We start from the raw sequence: 12,582 nt of genomic DNA on the forward strand, positions 1-12,582 counted from the left end.
TACTCTAAACAGAACAGTTGTTGTTAGAACTCTGATAACAGGTGTAATACCAAATCATCTTTTTGTACGATGAGTATTCTGTGCACCTACTTGGTATGGACACAAAGGTGCTAAGGTACACGTGAGACTCTACACAATCTGAGAGTTCATCCAGATTTTTGAGAAGTTGAGGTTTTCAGGCTGAGATAAAAACCTCATAGTTTATGTTATTTGCAGAGAAAAAAAGTTAGACCCCACCTCCAGCCATGGCATAGTTCCTTGTCTTTACCACAGAAAGAAAATAAAAATGAAAGCATTCAAGCAGAAGAAAGTTGAATAAATGGTAGAGAATATTCAAGGAAGAACATGGACTTCTCTAGAAAAAGGAAAACAATAACTCAAAAGAGTCGTTTTAAAAGAATATAGTACACACAGAAATAGGAATTGTAGATATTTCTAAGATAGAATGCCCTGAGTTGCTTTGGATAGCTGATTATATAAGATTTTATTTTTCCTAAGATGCTCCAGGAACTCTGGATTTCGTTTCATCAAATCTATGCACAGTCAGGGATTAACTTTGTCCTGAGAATCTTTTCTCCTTTTCTGACTATATCTTGTCATTCCAAATATTTCTTAGTTTGGAAATAAATTTTGCCTAAAATTTGCCTCATGGTGACTGCCTATTTCATTGTCATCTCTATTGTTGCTATCCCTCCATTAAAAGCCCTCGTGGTACTAACTATAACATGGATAAATAATTATATCCAACATCTTGCTTCCATCTTGTATTTCTTCCATAGAGAAGACATAGTAAAATCTATAATGCATTAAATCTGATATTTTCTCGTAAAAGAGAAAACTAAACTCTTGTTAGTCTTCTACCATGCTTAGAAAAAAATCAAATGTCCCCCTAAATTTATAAAATTATATAGTTATAGGATATGGCCGGGTTAAGTCTCCATCAAGATCTCTTAGCTTCTGTATACTATAAATAATTCATTCTAGTCACCTGACCTTTGGATATTTATTGAATTAGTCAGGCAAGCTCTTAGAGTATATTTGCACTGCATATTTCTTCTTCTTGGTGTTTGTATTCACAGAAGTCTTTTTGTTTTTCTGCTTTTAAGCATTAAGATCAAATGTTACCACCTCCAAGAAGTTGTCATGAAAAAAACATTGAAAATACCTCACATTAACAATCTATTTCCTTGAGTTCATTTGTTGCATGTTAATTATTATCACCTGTTAAAACAATCAGCAAACAACAAATAAGATGGATTTTGCTTAAAATACATCAGTTCATAAAAAGTTTAATCTTTCATTCCTGGCATTCTAAAATTAAAACCAAGAAATAGATACATTTCAAAAGTTTATATTGGCATTGAGAGGACACAAAATATTACCAACATGACCTACACATGTTTAGGTGGCGTTGTGTGAGAGTATTTAACATATTTAATATAAAATTCACTATCTGGGAAACTTTAGGTGATAACTTTGAAATAGAACAAAAAATATATCAAAGAGAATCCTGCTCACGACCTCAGCCCAGTAATGTCTAAGGAGACCTAAATGACTAAACTAACATAAATATCCTGAATTGAATCCTAGGTCAGAAAGAGGGTACTGGGGAAAAAAACAAGATTGAGGATGTAGGAGAAGTATATGGGATTTTAGTTGCCAGTCTCTCTTGGCTCATTTAATGAGTCCATATGACAAAACACTTAAATTTTGTATTGCAAAACATTGCAAATATTTTCTAAATTATTATGTGGATACTGCTAAGTATTTGCATACATAAGGTGTTGGTGTTAAGAGAGACTGGGTGTGATGTACGTGGCAAACCTACCACATACCTAGTTTCACAACTTTTCTGTACCTCTAAAAAAGTTTATATTATAAAGTGATAGGAGCAAGGATGTAGCTCTATCAAAAAGTTCATGCTTTTTATGCAAGAGGAGTGGGCATGAATACCAGCACCACAAAAATAAGTAAGTAATAAAACGTCTGGGCTGGAGAGATAGTGCCGAGAGTGAGGTATTTTCACTGCATGTGATCAACCCAGGTTTCATCGCTAGCACCTAATAAGGTCCCCAGATCCCCACCGAAGTGATCCCTGAGCACAGAGCCAGGAGGAAAGTGATCCCCGAGCACTGCCAGGTGTGGCACAAAATACAAAAATAAAACATAAAGCTACTTTCTTGGAAAAATTTTATAAAGACAAGAAAATACCACGTTCACAGAACAGAAAATATGGGTGGTCTCTTTATTCATCCAAAGTTCCCAGGTAGGTTCTTTTTTTTTTTCCTCCTGCAATATTTTTGTGGGTTGTTTTATTTTTTTTTAATTTTTCTTAGCAATCACCATGAGGTACAGTTGTAGACTAACAAATTTTTGTGCTTGGGTTTCAATTATACAATGATCAAATACCCATCCCTCCACCAGTGCCCATTTTCCACCACCACTGGTCCCAGTATCCCTCCCACCCCCCATCCCACCCCGCCCAGGTAGGTTCTTAAATGAAGATGAATAATAAAGGTGCTCAGATTCAGGGTTAGAAATGAGGGAATGGGGTGTGGGGGGAAGGAAAATAGAAGAGAGACTCCTCAGGCAAGAAGAAATGTAGTACAGGACGTTCAAGTGTGGCTCAGTTTGTGGTGTTTTCATAGGAAAACTGGATTTTTGCATTTCTTTTTTGTTTTCCTTTCTTTATTGTTTTGTTGTTGTTGAATCACCCTGAGATACACAGTTGCAAACGCTGATCAGGCTTCATTCAGACAATGTTCCATCACCCATCCCTCCACCAGTGTACATTTCCCAAGTTTTCCTGTTTCTTATCAAACAAAATCTCAGCACTTTCCTGTTTCACACAGAGGTCTTGCTAATTTAGGGCTCATTTGTGGTGTTAAGATAAATTAACATCTTTTATTCAGACTTAGGCTGGTGGGGACTGTCTCTTTAGTTCAGACAGTTTAGTTTATATATTTTACCATATGCCCAGGTATTGTTTCTTTTCTTGTCTTTCCAAGGTCTGGGTCAGAATTTATGGTCTTGGAAAATTATAAACTTCTCACTCTCAAAAGGAGTCCAGGAATTTGTGGGGATATTTAAAATGTAGAGTGAGGACAGCTAAAATGAAGACCTGGCAAGGGGAATCTGAGGTTTCCTCTTTCATTATTAAGATGTTGTTATTAAGACATCATTAAAATGACTATCAAAAGCTATCGCAATTCTAATAAGATTTGATCTACAAAAATTGTGAGACTGATTCTAAAATTCACTCTAACAGTCAGAGGACCTAGGGTAATCAAAACAACTTTGAAAAATAAGTGCAGAGATTGAGGAATCACACTAAGTGATTTCAAAAGTTATTATCAAGACAATAGAATACTGTGTATTACTATACAAACATTTGGCTACATCTTGTAGCCAAATAAGTTACAAGAGACTATGAAGTGCACAAATCCTATCGTCCTGTTATATCTGGTTGTAGCAGACCACTGATGCTGTAACTTTTATAGGACAATCAGCTCCATTGTCAGGAAGATTGTCTTACTTAATGGAATGGAGGAATCTGAGACGGAGTCATCAACAAACACTTTTATTGGCTCTTGTTAAATCTACAATACCCAGTTTGCATTCATACTAACCCTCATAACCAGTCTTTCATTGGTCTCCTTACAGAAAGAAATGTGCTCACACCCCTATACTGCTTTCTGGGTGCCGTTGAAGGAATGGGGTGTTCACTGAGTAGGATTCTGTGTTCTCTTTTGATACTCCTTTTGAAGGGTTAGGAACTTGCATTTACAGCCCATACACTACTGCCATCTAGTGGGAACACTATGCAAGTAGCCAGAGCTCTGCTTTCATAGGCTTCATTCCAAATCCCTCCACAAACAGTTGGTCCACAACATAAATCAGATCTGGTAAGTATTGTAAACCATGGTGCCCACAATAATTTTTTTTTAATCAGGTTTGACATGTGGGAGGGAAAGGGCCTGTGGAGAGAAGGCAGAGTCTATATTAAAGTGGAATCAAGAACTTAGATGCAATCAGGAAAAGAGCAACTCTTTAAAATAAGAAGAGTTCTGAGGAAGGGGGAACAAAGAGAGTTTGGGGAGTTTGGAGATGAGGAACTGTAAATAGTGGAGAGCAAGAGTAATAATTACAAAGCTGTCATTCTTCGTGAAAAAGACGGTATTCGAAAGTGGGCCTATTTCAGTTTCACAAATAAATCACAGAGAGATGACAAAACCTTAATGACTTTAAAGTGAGATACAACACTCCTCACTAACATTCTCCTAAGGAAACATTGTTTGATCATTCTCTTAGCAAATCATTGGTAGAAAGAAATATCAAATGAATGATTGAGGGCCTGCTATAGGGGCAGGCTTAAGGGATGGTTGGAAAGATTGGAGACAATGGTGGAGGGAATATATAATGGTGGTGGGTTGGTGTTGGAATATTGAATGCCTCTGCCAAACCATCATGAACAAATCCGTAAACCACAGCAAAAAGGTAAAATGAATTAATTAAATGGCAAAAATATTATTTTTAATTAAGAAAAAAAGAAATAAGAAGACCTTCTTGGACAATGACCAGAAGGGACAGAGAAACAGGAAGTTGCTCTAAGACAGTTAAATAAAAGTTCATGGCTAGAGTGATAGTACCACGGACAAGGCATTTGCCTTTCACCAGGCTGACCTGGGTTTGATCCTGGGCATCCCATATGGTCCCCATGACCTCCAGGAGTAATCCCTGAGAGTAAAGCCGGGACTAAACCCTACGCACTGCCAACAAAACAAAACCTAAAATTAGAAGATCACCTGAGGATTATTCATAAGCAATACAAAATAAATTATTTAGTCCTGGTTTGGGGGCAGGGTTTGGGGGTCTGTGTGGAAACATTCAAAATATGGTGGAGGGTAGGTGTAATGGTGGTGAGATTGGTGTTGGAATATTACATGTATCAAATTATTGTGAACAACTTTACAAAAGTAAAATTAAATTTAAAAAATAGATACATAAAATAAAACATTGTTAAGAAAAAAGAAAGATCAGCTGAGAACCCTCAGTAATAAACTGGGGGATCTGAAATAAAAATTCAAAGTGCCTATGGTTCATTTTTGGTTTTATTTTCAATTTTCAAAGCTCACTAGTAAGGAATCCTTTCCTAAATTAACTTAGGATCAGTCCTTTTCTCATCCTAAAAAAGTTGGATAATTTAAAAGCCAACTTTCCAATTGCCTACATCTTCCAGGTTGTTTATAGTTCAGTCACAAAAGTAATCAGATTCCTTTGCCTTTAATTCTGTTTGGACATTCCTTCCAATTCCTCGAGTTTTGTCGGGGGGGCGGGGGTTGTTGTTGGTAGTGATGGTGGTGTTTTGTTGAGGGGGCCACATCTGGCATTGCTCAGAGTTTGCTCCTGACTCTGCACCCAGGGATCAGTGGCTTTACTCAGGGAAACTTATGGTGTGCCAAGAATCAAACCCAGATCCTCTGGGTGCATGGTAAAAGCTCTCGCTCCAGCCCAGTCCTGCAAGTTTTATAGAAATCATGCTCTCCACAAATTTAAGGCAGAGGAAGATTTGTGGAGATGTGGGCACAATATATGCCACTTTCCTTTGGAACAAGCAATACCTGAGAACATAACCAAGAGCCATGGGATGCAGCTGGAATTGAGAGTCTGAAGTGGCTGACTCAAGTGCTTAAGAATCTTTACCTTTTGGGGATACTGGAAACATTAGTGGTGGAGAATGGGCACAGGTGGAAGGATGGGTACTCGATCATTGTATGACTGAAACGTAAGCACAAAGTTTGTAAGTCTGTAACTGCATCTCACGGTGATTCATTAAAAAAATTTAAATAAGAAAAAAAAGAAGAATCTTCACCTTTTGGGCCGGAGTGAAACCTGGAGGGCGTTTACCTTGCACGCGGCCTTTACCTTGCAGGCAGACAACCCAGGTTGGATTTCCGGCATCCCATATAGTCCCCAGAGCACTGCCAGGAGTGATTCCTAAGTGCAGAGCCAGGAGTAACCTCTGAGCATCACCACGTATGACCCCCCAAAAATCTTTACCTTTCGTTTTTTGGCTTCGGAACCACACCCAGCAGTGCTCAAGACTTACTCCTGGCTCTATTCTGAGATCACTCTTGGTGGTGCTCAGGTGACCACATGGGGTCTAAGCCACATTGGCTGTGTGCAAGGCAAGCACCCTACTTGCTGTCCATTCGCTCCAGCCCCTATCATTTTTCTGAAGACAAAAGTGGTAAGATGAGCATCTGCGAAGGGACACTTGGGTCACATAAATAAACTTATAATTAATCTAATAATCTAACCAATAGCATTTTCCCATCTCTCTTTTACTAACATGTCGGTTTTCCTTTGGGGAGTTAGGCCCTCAATTGACATGGCTAAATAAAGGCTCTGTGTAAACCAAACTACCTCTGTGCTTTCATGGGCACACAGGAAAACTGTCCTGTCCAAGACACTCGCATGAGGTGGGTCATGAGAAATGTTCTGGCCAATGAAACGCAAGCAGAAATGCTGCAAATGACCTGAAAACCATCCCTCCCGCCCTCCAGTCTTCTATCAGTGCTGACATAAGAGAGGTGACTTATCATGATCTCAGAGAAGGAAGCAAAACAGGGTCATGGAGTTACCACTTAGAAAAAAAACACATTACAGAGACTCCTCACTGTGAGCAGCCCGGATCTGAGCAAATTCCATGCTGGAATTTGCATGAATGGAAAGTGAAGTGTTGCTGTATTAGCCAAGTCCCTGGTTCCCAAAAGTTTACGGCCTACTCTGGGAGATAAGATATAAACCGTTAAAGGAAAAACAACATTAAAATAACTACTTCTGTAGTATTCTGAGCATCTGTCATGTAATAATATATAATCCTGACTATAAACAAGCCAGGTAGGAAATATTTATTATCCCCAGTGTGGGAAAAAGAAACTGGGGCACTGCTTGCTTTAGTCACTTGCTCAAGAGCACATAGCTAGAGATCGGCAGATCTGGGAATTGAGCCCAGATTAGTCAGACGCCAGAGTCTACATTCTTAAATATTCTCTGCTGTATAATACTAGGCAGTTGATATTTTTTCAATGCCTATTTGTTCAATAAAAACAATAGCAACAACAACAACAAAAAACTGACAAACACTAGTGGGGTGTATGAAAACGTGTCTATTTTTCTTTCTTTTTGGGTCATACCCAGAGATGCACAGGGCTTACTCCTGGCTCTGCACTCAGGAATTACTCCTGGCGATGCTTGGGGGACCACATGTGATAGTGGGAATCAAACCAGGGTCAGCCGCATGCAAGGCAAATGCCCAACCCGCTGTGTTATCACTCCAGCCCCAACTTGCTGTGGTATCACTCCAGCCCCAACAAGTCTATTCTTAAAACTAATCACACATGATGTAATGTTGAGACACATCTGCAGAGAAATCGTGTGCAGTGCACTATGTTACTCAACATAAGAAGCAAAGGAAGAGAAAGCAAACTGGACAGTGAATGTCATCCATACTAGCCTGAGAACTTGGGCCACTTTCATTCTTAACCAGATTGAGTTTCCTAACAATCACAGGAAGTATATTCTCTAATCGTCAATCCATCACAGAGGAGAGGGTAGCACAGCGTGGCAAAGACTTGCTTCTGCAGCCAGTAAGAAGCTAAACCAAGATCCACATCCACACTGCCTGGTTTCCAAGCCCATACTCTCCCTGCTAATCTGTCATGCCTTGTAACTCAGCATAAAGAGCCCAGCATCTGTCTCTGGGATTTCAAATGCTGCCATTTCTGGCCATACGATTCCTGTCTTATTTCTCTTAGCCTTAATTTCCTTATCCCCAAAGTGGTGCTTGTTATTGATATTATCATTTTAATTATCACTAGAGAATGAGACAAACAAAAAAAGTGAAGAAAGACGTGATCCATGCAAGCACACAGAGACAGAAAATCCAAAGATGTAGGTCAGCCACAAGAAATGACTCAATTCATCTGGTCAGGTAATTGTAGTCATGGCTGGACAAAAAAAAAAGAGTTTGTTCATTATTGTTTCAGGAATCTTTCCATTGGTGAGCATTTTCCTGGCCTATTTAGGTAATCCTTGCCCATGATATCTCTAGGATCCTTCTTTTCCAACTTCAGTTTGCTAGCTTCATTCTCTTTCGTTTCTATATTTCATCTAGAAAATCCCATTGGATAATGCTTTTTATATTTTTGGCAAAGGACCTTTATATTCTTCAAAGAGGAGCTCCTACAAGGCAGCTCATATAGAGAAGGGACCAGCAAGTAAAGGATGCTTGAAGGACCCGCTCGGGATGGGAAATGTGTGCTGAAAGTAGACTATAGACCGAACATGATGACCACTTAATACCTGCATTGCAAACTACAACGCCCCAAAAGGGGGGGGGGAGAGAGAGAGAGAGAGAGAGAGAGGGAGAGAGAGAGAAAGGGGATCCACCTGTCACAGAGGCCATGGCAGCGGAAAGGGTGGGAGGGGGATTGGGGGTTGGGGGGGAGACCAGGGGGGTTGGTGGGAAGGATACTGGGAACATTGGTGGTGGAGAATGGGCACTTGGTGGAGGGATGGGTACTCGATCTTTGTATGACTGAAACATAAGCACAAAAGTTTGTAAGTCTAACTGTATCTCATGGTGATTCATTAAAAAATAAAACTTAATCAATTAATTAATTAATTTTTTAAAAAAAGGGAGCTCCTATATAAAATGGATGGTGAGGGGGGATGGGAGGGGCACGGGGGGGCGAACTCAACCTTTCTTGCTGACTAGGATCACTCCATAGCATAATTCCAAGTTACCAAAAGATCCTCTTCATACTGAGGATGAAAATGGTATGAAATGAAGAAAGTGAAGGAGACAGCATGTTTGGAAAACAATAGACACCATTCTCAGCAGGGATGTCATAAAGAATTTCATGGAGCACTTATGAAATTCTTTCACTTGGTCACTTGACATCCCGCTATTCAAACTTTAAGACCTGAAAAATATACTGTTCTTGAAATGAGCACAGGAGACCCAGGAAGAAGAAGCCATTCATTATTATTATTATTATTATTATTATTAGTGAATCACCATGAGATACTGTTACATACTTATAAACGTTCATTTTTGCATTTCAGTCATACAATGATCGGTTAACCATCCCTCCACCAGTGCCCATTCTCCACCACCAATGATCCCAGTACCCCTCCCACCTTCCCACCCCCTCCCCCTCTCCACCCTGCCTCTGTGACAGGGCTTTCCCTTTTGTTCTCTCTCTCCTTTTGGGTATTGTGATTTGCAACCAAGGTATTGAGTGGCCATCATTTCTGTTTAGTGTGCTCATATGCTAGCTTACCTCAGCATTGGATCATACCTGACAAAAGTGCTGGATTTGTTGTCATTACTAATTGCATGATGGAACTGAAATGTTTTCCCACATATTCTGCTTTCTAAAGTAAGCAACTGCTTTGGGTTGATTGAAGAAAATCAGTCCAAACAGTAAAGTAAATAAGGGTAAATGGCTATAAAAAAATGACAGAAAGGAAACTTAAGATGTCACTCTCATCTCTTTTCTCTACGGCATCAAAGTCAATTTCTTTCTTATCAATCTCTTCCAAATGCAGTCAGCAAAACATATCGTTCTAATTCTTTTTGTGGGGGGGGGGTATTTTTAACTCCTCAGTGAATGTTTTTCTTTTCTAAATTCTAAGCCTAGTTCTTGCCAATTCCTTTCCTTTTCAATTTTTTTTTTAATTGAGGTGGGATGCCACACCCAGCTCTGTTCAGGGGTTACTCCTAGCTCTGGGCTCAGGGATCACTCCTAACAGGGCTCAGGGAACTATATAGGGTGCTAGAGATTGAACCTGAGTTGACCGTGTGCAAGTAGGGTGCCTTACCTGCTATCTATCTCTCTGGTCCCAACAATTCCTTTCTAATGTATTCAAAAGCACATAGATGTCTAGTCCCACAACAAGATGACATTTCAATTAAATCCAATTTAAAAATTATGAAAAATAGAAGACATCGGTGAACCCAAAGAGCTCGATTTAAGAATGTGTAAAATACTTGAATAGTCACGTCACGAAGAATATAGAAATACGACACCCGGGGGGAACGGGCGGGGAGAAGGCCGGGGCGGGGTCTGGAGGAGCCGGGGCTCCCCAACGGGCCCATCCGCCCCTGACCCCGAGGAGGACGGGCAGGCCCCCGAAGGGTCTTTAAACCTCCGCGCCGGAACGCGCTAGGTACCTGGGACAGGGTGGGGGCGCGGCCGCGACCGAGACTGCCGCGACGCGCCCCCGGCGGGGGAGGCGAGGGAAGACGCCGGATGGGCCTGGGCCGCAGAGGCAACGGCGGAGGGAGGCGTCAGGCGACGGACACGAAAGGACGGACGGCGCGGTTCGGGACGGAGAGGGAGGCGGAAAAGCCGCCGGCGGCAGCGGGGAGAGAGTGGTCGGAAGATCACGACGGGCCCGCGGGGAGCCGGCCGGCGCCGGGCCGGGGCCGGGGGACCGCCCCCGGGAGGAGGGGGAGCGGCGGCCGGCGGCACACGGAACGCCACGCCGACCGTTCGCACCCGCTCACCCTCCCCCGGGAGGGCCCGAGGCCCGACCCAGGCTGCGCCGCTGCCGTAACCCCGGCGGGATGAACCCCACGTCGAGAACGATCCCCGACAGACAGCAGCACCCCCGCGCGCGCGCGCGCGCGGCCTCCGCCTCCCACCCGGCCGCGGACGACAGACACCGCCGACCAACCAGGGCACTTCTCTGGCGACCTTCTTCCGGCTCGCCTCAGCGACCCCCTGAGCACCCCCCCCTTCGCGAGCGGCGGGGCTCCGGGAGGGCGGGCGAGCGGGACCGGGGACGGACCCCGACCCGCCGCCGCTGCTCCTCCTCCTCCTCCTGGGGGGGGGGGGGGGGCGAGCCGCACGGGGAAGAGAGCCAGAGCGAGCCCCGGACATGAATAATAAATACATCAAAGTGTTCAAGGTTAATGCGAGCCGAGAGCGAGCGGTCGTGGGCGCTGTCGTTGCGCGCGCCGCCTCGTGGGTTCCGAGCGACCTAGCGGACGCCGAGCGGGCGAAGATGTCCGAGTATATCCGGGTCACGGAGGAGGACGAGAACGACGAGCCCGTCGAGATCCCGTCCGAGGACGATGGCATCGTGCTGCTGTCCACGGTCACGGCGCAGTTCCCGGGCGCCTGCGGCCTGCGCTACCGGAACCCCGTGTCGCAGTGCATGCCTGCCATACGCGCGCCTGGTGGAGGGCATCCTGCACGCGCCCGACGCGGGCTGGGGCAACCTGGTCTACGTGGTCAACTACCCCAAAGATAACAATAGGAACATGGAGGAGGCTGATGCTTCATCGGCGGTGAAGGTGAAAAGGGCCGTGCAGAAGACGTCCGACCCCATCGTGCTCGGCCTGCCCTGGAAGACCACCGAGCAGGACCTCAAGGAGTATTTCACCACCTTCAGGGAGGTCCTCATGGTCCAGGTAAAAAAAAAGATATCAAGACTGATCACCAAAAGAGGGTTTGGCTTTGTGCGGTTCACGGAGTATGAGACCCAAGTGAAGGTGATGTCCCAGCGACACATGATTGATGGACGGTGGTGTGACTGCAAACTTCCAAATTCTAAGCAAAGCCCGGATGAGCCTCTGAGGAGCAGGAAGGTGTCTGTGGGCCGCTGCACCCAGGACCTCACTGCCGACGAGCTGCGGCAGTTCTTCTGCCAGTACGGGGAGGTGGTCGATGTGTTCATCCCCAAGCCCTTGGGGGGGGGGGGCGTTTGCCTTCTTCACATTTGCAGATGATCAGGTGGCCCAGTCCCTGTGTGGCGAGGACCTGATCATCAAAGGCATCATCAGCGTGCATATCTGCAACGCGGAGCCCAAGCACAATAGCAATAGGCAGTTAGAGAGAAGTGGAAGATTTGGTGGTAATCCGGGTGGCTTTGGGAACCAGGGCGGGTTCGGGAACAGCCGGGGCGGCGGGGCGGGGCTGGGCCACAACCAGAGCAGCAACATGGGGGGCGGGATGAACTTCAGCGCCTTCAGCGTCCACCCGGCCATGAGGGCCACGGCCCAGGCCACCCTGCAGAGCAGCTGGGGCATGATGGGGATGCTGGCCAGTCAGCAGAACCAGTCGGGCCCATCAGGGAACAATCAGAGTCAGGCCAACATGCAGAGAGAGCCCAACCAGGCCTTTGGCTCTGGGAACAACCAGTACAGCGGCTCCAACTCGGGCACCGCCATCGGGTGGGGGTCGGCCTCCAACGCGGGCTCGGGCAGCGGCTTCAATGCATGGACTTCAGCTCCAGCATGGACTCGAAGTCGTCGGGCTGGGGCATGTAGGCTGGGCTGGTCAGTTAGACGCTAAAGACTGGTGGGAAGTCAAATTTTTCTAAACTCACGGTAAGTATATTGTAAGATACATATGCACTAAGAATTTTCAAAATTGGTTTGTTTGGTGTGGAGTATATTTAGCAGTAATTTTGACATTTTTCATTTAGAAAAAGAGGAAAAGCTAAAGGAATTTTCTAAGTTTTCTTACATAACGGGTTGAACTCTTGAGTGTTTGAAAGTGAACT

General features: G+C 44.3%; 1 pseudogene; it reads left to right on the top strand.

Moving 5' to 3' along the window:
* The first annotated feature begins 11,079 nt into the window (after positions 1–11,079).
* LOC130028384 (TAR DNA-binding protein 43-like) lies at positions 11,080–12,346 on the top strand (annotated as a pseudogene).
* The last annotated feature ends 236 nt before the right edge of the window (positions 12,347–12,582 follow it).

Source organism: Sorex fumeus, unplaced genomic scaffold, assembly GCF_029834395.1.
Source record: "Sorex fumeus unplaced genomic scaffold, SorFum_2.1 ptg000039l, whole genome shotgun sequence".
Lineage (NCBI taxonomy): Eukaryota > Metazoa > Chordata > Mammalia > Eulipotyphla > Soricidae > Sorex > Sorex fumeus.